We start from the raw sequence: 12,423 nt of genomic DNA on the forward strand, positions 1-12,423 counted from the left end.
CCTCATTAAATAAGCCCTCCGACCCAGCTGATTCTCAACAGACAGCCACTGCCCAAGCCTCTGATCTTGCCTTTTACTCACAACACAGAAGCGGAAAACAGGAGCGTGTGCACTGCTTGCAAGCGAGGGAAGGAGGCCACTCCTGCCCTTTCAGTCATCCTGTGAACTGCCTTCCTTGTTGGTTTCTTTGGTCAGTTTAAGACCAACAGCCTGCTTACTAAGTGCTGCTCAGAACACAGGGGTCTTCTTGAAATGGGCAAGGCAGGAATCAGCCACACTGCAGGGGAAGGGTTCAGAGGAGTAAAGTAAAGTAAAGTGTGCCATCAAGTCGATTTCGACTCCTGGCACCCACAGAGCCCTGTGGTTTTATTTGGTAGAAAACAGGAGGGGTTTACCGTTGCCTCCTCTTGTGCAGTATGACATGATGCCTTTCAGCATCTTCCTATATCGCTGCTGCCCCATACAGGTACCAGTGGGGATTCAAACCGGAAGCCTTCTGCTTGTTAGTCAAGCATTGCTGCGCCACTTAAGGTGACTACAAGGACTGATAGGGAGGGGCATCAGCAGAGAGATTGGGAGGAGAAGAGGCAGAGGTTGCCTTTCTCATTCTATTGAAGGCCTGGTGGTCTGTGTTCTAGAGTCCAGCCTCTACTCAGGAAACAGAGGTTGCTGCAAACCATAGTTGGTCAGCTAACCAGGGTATCAAGCCATGGTTTGATGCTGGATTGACATTCTGGTTTGTTGACAAACTGTGGTTTGAATAAGCCACAGTTGCCTGTGTTTGGATGGAATGGGAAACTGTGGTTTGCTCTAAGCCTCAAAGAGAAGCTTTAAACTTCCCCTCGTGCACAGAGGAGTGACTACAAAGAGAGATCCCCTAACCCTCAGGTTCACCCCAGTTTGTGCATATAGTGCCAAACTGTGGTTTAGCATGAAATCTGAACTGGGCCAGAATCTTAGGGCATAACTTTGTCTTGTCTGTCTCTTTTATGTTAGATGTTTTGTTGTTATTTCAACTTTAACATTGTACCTGAGATTCTTTTGTTTGGTATTCTTACAATTAAAAAAGAACCTTAGAACAGAAATATGCTACACCTTTTAACTGGTTTAATAATGCTTCAAATGAACATGAGAACAGCCTTGCTGGATCAGGCCCAAGAAGGCCCATCTAGTCCAGCCTCCTGTTTCCCACACAGTGGCCCACCAGATGCCCTTGTGAAGCCCACAGGCAAGAGATGAAGGCATGCCCTCTCTCCTGTTGGTGCTCCCCTCTGCAACTGGTATATTCAGAGGCATCCTGACTCTTAGCCTGGAAGCAGGCCGTAGCTATCAAGATTGGCAGCCATTGATGGGCTTGTCCTCCATGAATTTGTCGAAGCCCCTTTCAAAGTCATCCAAGCTAGAAAACCCTGAAAACCATTGTTCATCAAAGTGGTCTCTTATCGGTGAATTCTCCATTCCCTGACCAAATGACAGTTCCCAGGATTTTATTTTATTTTATTTATTTATATTTTTATTTATGTTTACATTTATATCCCGCTCTCCTTCCAAGGAGCCCAGAGCGGTGTACTACATACTTAGGTTTCTCCTCACAACAACCCTGTGAAGTAGGTTAGGCTGAGAGAGAGAAGTGACTGGCCCAGAGTCACCCAGCTCGTATCATGACTGAATGGGGATTTGAACTCGGGTCTCCCCGGTCCTAGTCCAGCACTCTAACCACTGCACCATGCTGGCTCTTGCGGGGTTCTTGCGAGGAAGCCACAATGGCTGGACTGACATAAAACTGATATAAGTTTGTAGTGGAGAGAGACCTGCCCTCAGCTTCCCTGCTCATCTATGAAACTCACTGAGTGATGGTTAGGAATTCATAAAGGCTGTGCTCACAGTCATTGCTGGGCTTGGGAGGGGAGGCAGGCATGGGGGAAGCCAGGCGTGAACCTACCTTCCCCCAAGATGACCAACAATGTTCTCTTCGGTGCACGGATCATGGGAGGCTGGGAAAACGAGTCCCGGCATCCAGGAGTCCCAAAATGTGAGCAGCGTGGGTCACTGTGGGATTCCCCTGAGAGTCGGGTGCTCTGGGCTAAAGGCCGGGGTAAAACAGTGGGTTAGGCAGCGCAGCAGTGCCAGGATTGGCTTCCATCCCAGCACTCCCCGCGAGGAGCGCAACCCAGGCTGGGTTAGGCTGCTCGTGAGAATAGCCTCGTTATCTCGCCTTTGATTTCCTGCCTATAAAATGGGAATGTACGGGAATTAGCTCACATCCCACAAGCACGAACTAGATAATGACTGTAAAGTGTTTTGCACATTGAGCAGTGATTCGAAAACAGTCGTCACTTTGCAAGCTGCATCCCTCGGGCCAAGCACGCTGGCCTGCGCGGAGCCTGTTTGCGAGAAGTGGATTCTGTCTGTTCCCAGCCTGATCTGTCTTCAGGGGATGGAGATAACACTTTCTGGAAATGAAGGAGCCCTGCAGACTCCCGACCCCTGTGCCAAGGCAAACGGAGACGGGTCACACGGAGAGGCCAAGACAAACCTCACCGTCGTTAACTAGGGATCTGGCCGTGCTGGCCACAAAGCCTTTCCCAGGCTGAGGAAGGGATGCTGGGCAAAGCGAGGGGGTCTTGGCATGGGAGATGTTCTCCTCCGAGTCCGTCCCAGATTCAAGCGTTGAACATATTTTCATTTCCTTGGGATTTTGCATATCGGTGGATTCATAGCAGACCACATTTAGCACCCTTGAGTGTTCCTCCGGAGAACTTAAGTGTTCCCCCCTGCAATGCTCACAAATGACCCTGGCTCGCCACTCAGCCCCACTTCCCTCCATGCCAGGCCCAGGAGGTTCTCCGGGTTTAGATTTTTTTTTTTTGGTCTGCCCCCACTTGCAGCAGACACGCACAAGTCAAAAGAGCGCTGCTAATTAATATTGTCTGGAGGCATGGAGATAAAGTTCTAAGTAAAGTAGTGTGTTTTTCTGGAAATACACCAGAGAGACGGAAAAAGCCTACGTGCCTAGCTGCTAGCTCCATCAGGGGAGGGGGAGGAGGCCTGTCTCTCAGGTGAGAGGACAAAACCTGAGACTGTCTATCTAACAAAAGGGAATCGGGACAGGGAGAGCATGGCCAGAGGGGAGTCCCCTACTCTCTCTCTCTCTCCCCCCTAATGCCCCCAGTGGCTAATATGGTTGTTGCTGGTGCAAAAAGTCAGTGCTTTCAGGAGCTTCATCCTAATGAGCTGGGGCGGGTGGGGGGGGGGAGTCCCAAAGGAGGCACAGCAGCTGCCTCTCCTTCCCAATGTTAGTCTTCCTGCAGGCAATGTCAGTCTCGGGTGGGGCGGGAGGGGGAGGAGCAAATGGAGCTCCTCCTTTTCTCCTTAGAGAGAAATTCTTCTCCCTGCCACATAACACTAGAACCAGGGGTCATCCCATAAGAACATAAGAACAGCCCAGCTGGATCAGGCCCAAGGAAGCCCACCTAGTCCAACATCCTGTTTCTCACAGTGGCCCACCAGATGCTGCTGGAAGCCACAGGCAGGAGTTGAAAGGGGCAGGCCCTCCCTCCTGCTGTTATTCCCCTGCAACTGGTACTCAGAGGCATTCTGCCTTTGAGGCTGGAGGTAGCCTACAGCCCTCCAACTAGTAGCCATTGATAAACCCATGAAATTGATTGTTGGGAAATCTAGGTCCAACAAAGAGAAGAACTTTTTTACACAACGCATAATCAACTTGTGGAATTCTCTGCCACGAGATGTGGTGACAGCTAACAACCTGGATGGCTTGAAGAGGGGTTTGGATAACTGCATGGAGGAGAGGTCTATCAACGGCTACTAGTCGGAGGGCTATAGGCCACCTCCAGGCTCAAAAGCAGGATGCCTCTGAGTACCAGTTGCAGGGGAGTCACAGCAGGAGAGAGGGCATGCTCTCAATTCCTGCCTGTAGGCTTCCAGTGGCATCTGGTGGGCCACTGTGTGAAACAGGATGCTGGACTAGATGGGCTTCCTTGGGCCTGATCCAGCAGGGCTGTTCTTATGTACTTATGAGCTCCAGGGAGGAGAGGCAGCCGTGCCTCTGTTAAGACAAGATGCTACTGCTCCACACCCATGCTTGGCTATACATGCGCAGTGTATGCTTCCTTAAGAGGTTGTAGTTTGCAGGAGGGTTGGAAACAGTTGTGTGTGACACTCCAGCATTTGGGAGAGACCCCACCCCTCTGCACCAGTCCCTGCCTTGTCACCTCCTCCTTCTGCTCCTGCCTCTGCTACCCACCTCGCACCAGCCCCTGCCAGCGAGTGGGCAGACGGGTCATTTTCTCCCTCATCCGAGTGAGAGAAGCAGCAACCCGCACACCCTCTTCTAGCAAGACCTGGCTGGGAATGGGGGGGGGGGGGCACATGCATGCCTGTCGACATTCCCTGCCAGCTCTTGCTGACAAGAGGCTGAACGGGCTGCTTCTTCTCTTGCTCGCATGAGAGAGAAAACAACTGACCAGTTCACCCAGAAGCCACTGCGAGGCGGGCAGCAGAAGCAGGAGGCGGAGAGAAGGCAAAGGCAGCAATGTGAACAGTCCTGATTTACTGTGAATTATGCTTAGTTATGCTTATACATATGCTTATACCACCTTGGGATTGTTTTTAATGAAAGGCGGTATATAAATCTAACATTAAATAAATAAATAGATCCTTATAGGCGCTTTATAAGCATCTGGTGGGCCACTGTGTGAAACAGGATATGGGACTAGGTAGGCCTTGTGCCTGATCCAGCAGGGCTGTTGTGATCCAGCAGGGCTGGTTTCACTCGTGATTTTATAAGCACCACTGGGATTGACTCTCCCTGCCTTTAAAAGGCAGGGAGAGCCGCTCTGGCCGAGCTGCGATCGTGCCGCTGGCCGGATGTTGCTTGTAAATGGGGCCATGCGGCCCCGTTTGTGAGTTAAATAATACCCCTGCATCTGACATCAGACGCAGGGGCATGGCTGGGGAGCAAGGGGCGGCCCTTGAAGAACGGCGGCCCAGGTTCTTTGAACCTGTTCATGCAATGGTGACTCCGCCTGTGCACTCAGGGTCCAATCCAGTAGGCCTTTCTAAGTTAAAGCCAACACCAAATTGACATGGATCCAGCGTGAAGTTAGGAAGACTGGTGAAATAGGACCACTCAATACCCTGCGTATGTCCAAAGACAAAGGACAGCATTCGACACCAGCTGAGTCTTCTGGGCCACCCAAAAGAGCAGCCCCCAGAGAACGAGTATCACAGTAGCCTAACCTCTGGGTTGCAGAAGTGTGAGGACATAGAGGGACCAATAAGCATGCACAAATAAACCCTCTAGTGGTGGTACAGGGCAGTGGCGGGGGGTCTCTGTTTTTAACAGCAGCATCCGATCTGGAAGGTGGCCTCCCTATCTTGTGTGAGATGTTGGCAGGCTGCCTCTATTTACTCCCCAACAGAAACCGTGAACTGGCTGGAGAAGGGAGATTTGAAAGGGGCCAAGCAGTGCAGAAGCATTTCCCCCCACACTCCCTGCTTATATATGTGTGTGTCTGTGGGAAGATCTCACAGACAGTTCCCAGACCTGGACTGTTTCCTATCCCACTAAACTCTTCAGACAAGCTGCCGAAAGATCAAAGCCCTGCAGTGCCAGAGATGGCTGGGGGGACGGCGCCTAACGAGACGCAAATGGCGAGAAGCTCCATGCGACGCCAGTTCACACATGCCGGGCCAGCAGCCAACAGGAAACAGAAGCCAGGAATCTGGGCCAGGGGCAACGGGGGTTGTTTCAGGTGGGGAGAGGGAAATAAAGGGTCCCACAATTGCTGTCTGTTATACCCGCAAGGCTGCATGCAAGAAAAATGCAGCATGAAAAAGGGTTTTGTACAAAAAGGTTGGGGGAGTGGAGAGGGGACCCAGGCCCGCCCTGCTGGTAATTCAGAGATACGAAGATTGGGTTCTCCATCTCTGAATTATCAACCTGAAGGGCTTGGGACCCCTTGGGGGTCATGTTTCAGGTCCAAAGGGATATTGGCTGTCAAATGGGAGAGCCAAAGGAGGTGGTGTGGTCCAGGGAGGCATAGGCCACTTCAGTAGGTCACTGCAATCAGTAGGACCAGAAGCAAGTCGCATAGTCCAAAGACCAGTTGCTCAAACTGGGGGACCAAGTTTGAGGCAACTGCTGAATAAGGCTGGCTTAATGGGCTTCAATACTCCTTTCCAGCCATTGTCTGGGTGGCACTATAGAGCAGGGGTGTGCATGAATCAAAATCTGCAATTCGATTCGAGGTTGAATTGAATCGCAGACCCCTGAATTGATTCTTCAAAATCAGCCCCAAATCATCCAAATTTATTTGGGTGATTGTCACACCATTTTGAGGCCCATTTTGCTGGAAAAATGGGCCTCAAAAGGGCACTTTCCCTGCTGGGGAGAGCTAGTCTACCAATTGGGATCAGTGGGTAGATCAGCCCTTCAAGGCAGGCTGATATACCAAGTCCGGAGAACTGAAAACCAGGAGAGCTGGTCTACCAATTGGGATCAGCAGCTAGACCAACCCTCAACTCTGGACATAGCACATCAGCTTGCCTCAGAGGGCTGGTCTACCCACTGATACCAATTGGTAGACCAGCTTTCCCTGGAAAGAAGTGCCATTTTGAGGCCCATTTTCCCAGCAAAACGGGCCTCAAAATGGTGTTCAAATCATCTGAATGGATTTGGGTCAAATCAGGGGTGACTCTATTTGACCCTGAATATGGCCCTTTGTATTCCGGGCAATTTGATTCAGAGTAGAATCATCAAATCACTCCCGATTCAAGCAGAATCAATTTGTGGGTGAATCGAATTGCATGTCCCTACTATAGAGCAGCACAGATGAGTCCAGAGGTCCCCTCTGCCCGAGAGCTACCCTAGAAGCACAGAGAGTTAGGGCACTTGCAGATGTGCTTGAGGCACCCCCTTGTAGTATTTCTACTTGAGGTGCAAGTGGAATCATATCACCACTTCGACACTGCAGTGGATCTTGTGCATTTTGGGACACTGTGGACTGGGATGGGGGACAAACCTGGTCCTCCAGCTGTCATTGAAGTACAGCTCCCTTCATCCCTAGCTACAATTAATTGTGGCTGGGGATGATGGGAGTTGTAGTTCAACAACTGCTGGAGGGCCAAGTTTGCCCACCCCTGCAGTAGGCTGATACTCCCCCTTTTACCCCTCCTGTCTCTGTTGTGGTCTGTTGTATCTGTGCCCATGCCTCTTCAAACAAGCAAGCAAGCAAGCAAATACATAAATACATAAATACATAAATAAATAAATAAATAAATAGAACAAGACAAAACAATCACTCTAACAACAGCTCACATGTCCAGTTTTACACAGCTGTAGCACTTTTTTAAAAAAAGCCAGATTTTTCTCTGTGGCAGGGAAAGTGCCGGTTGATAGCACCTGGATGATGACACTGTAAAAAAATGAATGGAACCAGGTGTGACCATCCTGGGCTAAACACTTTGTCTGGACTGTAGGTGCCTCCAAGGTGTCCTGATGCTAGGACAAGGTGTCCCGGCCCCCTCAGCCTATGAACAGTGTTAGGGTTGAGATCCACATCTGTGAGGATATTGCACCATTTAAAGACATCATCCAATGACTCCCAGCTAAAGGTGTGAATGGCCTCTGTGGTCATATCCTGTGTGTCAGCTGTTGCAAGACGATAAGGACATTGTCTTCACCCATGCCATCCATCTCTTATTGCTGCAGCCTTCGAATTATGCACACTTGCCTGTGTTCAAGGTGTGCTTTAGTTCTACCCACTTCCAGGGTTGGCCCATCCACTAGGCAGACCTGGGCAGTCGCCTAGGGCGCCAGTGCTTGCTTGGGGGAGTACACAAGCAGGGCCAGGACATGATGCTTCCCATTCTTCTTTCTCTCCCTCTTGTATTGCCCCCCTGCAAGACTGTGCAGTGGTGTAAGGATGCAAGATGTAATCCTGCCCCCTGCTCCCTAAAGGGCCTGCACATTTGTACCCCAAGATACAGCCCTTTTTGCTCATTGCCCTCAGTCAACAGCTCGTCTCATAAGCTGTACTCCCTCTCTTGAACATGAATGGCTAGCCTCAGCATTCCTTTCCAAAAAGGAAGGGTCTCAGACTGGATTGCCAAATTAACAACCGCACCTTTTCATCTCTTTTGGCCGCACAATAGACTGGGAACTCTCTCCCACTGTGTCCACCTGAGACCAACATGGGCGAGTTGTTCACTGGCCTTCCTTGCAGGTTGGTTGTTTGACCCTGCAAATGTTCAAAGCCAGGGCTCTGCACTTGCCGGCTGGGAGGCCGCCAAAATCCAATTTGGCCGCCTGCGGTGCCAGAAACCCACTTTGAGCCCACTGCTGCTTTGGTTCTCCCCATCACTATTTTTAGCACTGGCAGATGTGTACCCGTTTTCTGTCGCATGCAAAGAGTGGGGTAAAATGTCCTGACTTGCTTTTCTGCGTCTTTTGCTCTTCTCACTTTCCCTGGCCCAGTGTGGTTTTGTATCATGTTCCAAAAACATCCAATGTAGACTGGCTAAATTTATATAAAATCCAAAGTGCACTGAACCTTACGGGGTGCTATTTATTTATTAATGGTGTTTAGAAACCACCTTTCAACATATGCTCCCGGGACTGTGTGCAAAATAAAACGGAAACATATGCAATGAATCCAGTTAAAACAATGTCAAGCTGTAAAATTAGTGGGACTGGACAGAATAAAATCAACAGTGAAACCATCACAGATGATTTCCCAAGTGCCTGTTGGAATAAGTGGTTAGGCTACAAAGACACATAAGCTTCTTGAGAGAGAGCATTCCAGAGCTCCAGGGCCACAGTGGAGAAGGCCCTGGTCCTGGTGCTTTATGAGAGGATGAAACATGGAGCATGGCCTTGTGGATGCATCTTGGTGGATGACACCAAGCTTTATATATCTTTGTTATCCCCAGCTGGGTGGCTGTGGGTGCATAGGACATAGGAAGCTGCCGTATACTGAGTCAGACCCTTGGTCCACCTAGCTCAGTATTGTCTACAAAGACTGACAGCGGCTTCTCCAAGATTACAGGCAGGAATCTCTCTCTGTCCTGTCTTGGAGATGCTGCTAGGGAGGGAACTTGGAACCTAGATGCTCTTCCCAGAGCATCTGGATGGTGTCTGGAGAATCAGTGGACTGGATGTTGGGGAACAAACTGACATTAAGTCCAAAGATCTACTGGCACAGCAATGGCGTATCAGCCTGCTATGGATGGGTTGCACTCTCCTTGAAGAAGTAGGTTGACAGTTTGGGAGTTCTGAATCCAGTGCTGTTCCTGGAAGCTCGGCCAGCTGCTTGGCCTAGTCACCTGATGTACCAAGCATGCCTGTTCTTTGCCTCTGGTGAACCTGGCCATAGTTAAGAACATAAGAAAAAGGTATGAACATAAGAACAGCCCTGCTGGATCAGGCCCAAGGCCCATCTAGTCCAGCATCCTGTTCCCCACAGTGGCCCACCAGATGCCTCTGAGAAGCCACAGGCAAGAGCTGAGGGCAGGCCCCCTCTCCAGTGGTTGCTGCCCTGCAACTGGGGCTGGAGGTGGCCTATAGCCATCAGGACTTGTAGCCCTTGATAGACCTCTCCTCCATGAATTTGTCTAAGTCCGTTTTAAAGCTGATGACACCAAACTATTTAGGGTAGTGAAATCCAAAACAGATTGTGAGGAGCTCCAAAAGGATCTCTCCAAACTGGGGGAGTTTGCGATAAAATGGCCGATGCAGTTCAATGTTAGCAAGTGCAAAGTGATTCATATTGGGGCAAAAAACCCCAACAACAATTTCACATAGATGCTGATTGGATCTGAGCTGTCGGTGACTGACCAGGAGAGAGGTCTTGGGCTAGTGGTGGACAGTTCGTTGAAAGTGTCGACTCAATGTGCGGCAGCTGTAAAAAAGGCCAATTCCATGCTTGGAATCATTAGGAAGGGGGCTGAAAATAAAACTGCTAATATCATATTGACCTTATACAAATCTATGATGTGGCAACATTTGGACTACTATGAGCAGTTCTAGTTATCTAGAGATCATGTTATGCCCATATTGTATCAGCTGTGTTGGTTGCCAGTTGGCTTCCAGGCATGATTCAAGATGCTGATTAATACCATTAAACCCTAAGTAGCTTAAGGACTGCCTTCCTCCACATACCCTTGCTAACTTGACAAAGAGGCACCCTTTAATGTGGTGATTCTCTTTATTTAGCAGGGGGAGAGTAACTGGCCCTATCCATCCCCAGCACAGTACCTCCAGTGACTGTTGCTGGTGTCTATCTTCTGTCTCTTTATTAGATTGTGAGCCCTTTGGGGACAGGGATCCATCTTATTTATTTGTAATTTCTCTGTGTAAGCCGCCCTGAGCCATTTTGGAAGGGCAGTATAGAAATTGAATTAATAATAATAATAATAATAATAATAATAATAATAATAATAATACTCACCTTGTAAGATCTTGTAGGTAGGCCCCTCCTGTGTGTCTTGTTGCCATCCAAGGCTCAGCTGGAGGTGACAATGAGAGGGCCTTCTCTGTGGTGGCTTCACTCTCGGAGCTCCTGTCAGATGAGGTACAGTTGTCTGCCTCCCTGACAGTGTTTCAATGCAAGCTGAAGATGTTTGTGTTCCAGCAAGCAGGGGTCAACTGAACTGGTTTGCAATCGAACCGGTCCACTGCAAACCAGGCCAGTTCGATCGGTTCTATTGTGGACTGGCCTGGCCCTTTTACTTCAGAAGCAAAGGGGAATCCTCACCAGATTCCCTTTTACAGCCGTTTGAACTGGCGAACCAGTTTGAATGGGTTCAGTTGGACAGGCCAGATCAGCCGGTCAGTCTAACTGAACCAGTTTGTTGACTACAGTCCAGTCCGAATTCAATTTGAATTTGGACCGAACTTCGGAAATGGGTTCTGCGCACACCCTTACCAGCAAGCCTTCTCCAGCCTCCGTTGATTATCTGTCTATCTATCTATCTATCTATCTATCTATCTATCTATCTATCTATCTATCTATCTATCTATCTATCTATCATATTTTTATACCACCTGATATGTACATCTATTTAACTGTCATTTAATTTCCATGCAGTTACTGCATGGCTGCTGGCTGGTTATTGTTATTGCATTTTTGCAGAGGACAGAAAACAGTTGTTGTAGAATACAGTGATACAATTGCTATTGTATTGTTGTGTTGCTTGCTTTGCTTGTTGTAGGCCGTCTTGGGTTCTTTGTGAGGGGAAACAGGGTATACATTTATATATTCTAAAGTTTTAAACATTCTTAAACCTGGAGAGAGATGGCCTCCAAGCCCCCCCACCCCCAGGATTCTATGAGATGTTTGGGGCCCAGGCCGTTTAGGACACCAAAGCTCAAAATCAGCACCTTGAATTGTGTCTGGAAACAAATTGGCAACCAATACAGATACAGTGGTCCCTCGACTTACGAAGATAATCCGATCCGAACGCACGTTCGTAGGTCGGAATTTTCGTAAGTCGAAAAGTGCATCCACGGAGGTCCGGAACACTCGTAAGTCGAGGAAACCGCATCTAAAAATTCGTAGGTCGAGGAAGCCGCATCTAAACCGGCAACGACTTCCGGTATTTTTTGTCGTTCGTATGTCGAAATCTTCGGATGTTGAGTGCATCAGGGAAAGCGCCTTGAGAGCCAGTTGGCTGGTCCAGTTGTTCCTGGTGGCCAAGAACTGTACCAACTAGCCAGGCTGGAAAGCTTTGCACAAGTTTGGTCTCCCGCCCACCCCCCCCCTTAGGCCATTGGTGCTGAAGATATGGAGGCAAACCTGATGGGCTAGTAACTTCTGTGGATTTATTTGCAAGGCTGCTTTAAGGACAGGGAGGTGGGGGCTGGCAGATCTAAGCCACAGGGCACAGCCCAGATGGAGGTTCTCCTTCACAAGTCCTGTTGAAATGAATGGAAGGTGCACAAGAACTGGGCCTTGGGTCTGATCCAGCAGGGCTGTTCTTATGTTCTTAAGAGCGCTCTTATGCTCTTGCCCATCTCTCCTTCAGTGGCTCTTGTGCAGGAGAACTTCCCATCGGACTGTGCCGCTTGCTAGTGGTTATGAGACCATTGCATTTTTGAACTCAAGCACCAAAATGCCTCGAGACCACCCTGTCCAGGATTGAACAAACAATGCTAGTATTGAACTGGGATGTAGCAAATAGACAAATGAGCTCATGAGATGTGCAGAGAAATGAAAATAGGTGTTTGCTTAGATCCCTTTGGCATCTGTGAGCAGGAAACAGCTTGTGAAGTTCTGCTCAGCTGTCCTCTCCATCTTGCCCCACCAACCACTCTGGCTTCCATACCTGAGCCAAAAGCCATGTGATTATCTCACACTCTGATCTGCTTCATTTCTGGCAATTCATTTATCACCCCTTGATGTC

The 12,423-nt window shown here is 49.2% G+C and overlaps 1 protein-coding gene across 6 annotated transcripts in view; it reads left to right on the top strand.

The window, feature by feature from the left end:
• Positions 1-12,423, top strand: part of SCARA5 (scavenger receptor class A member 5) — a 107,208-nt gene that overhangs the window by 78,138 nt on the left and 16,647 nt on the right. The gene's annotated exons all lie outside the window — the stretch shown is intronic.

Source organism: Hemicordylus capensis, chromosome 1, assembly GCF_027244095.1.
Source record: "Hemicordylus capensis ecotype Gifberg chromosome 1, rHemCap1.1.pri, whole genome shotgun sequence".
NCBI lineage: Eukaryota > Metazoa > Chordata > Lepidosauria > Squamata > Cordylidae > Hemicordylus > Hemicordylus capensis.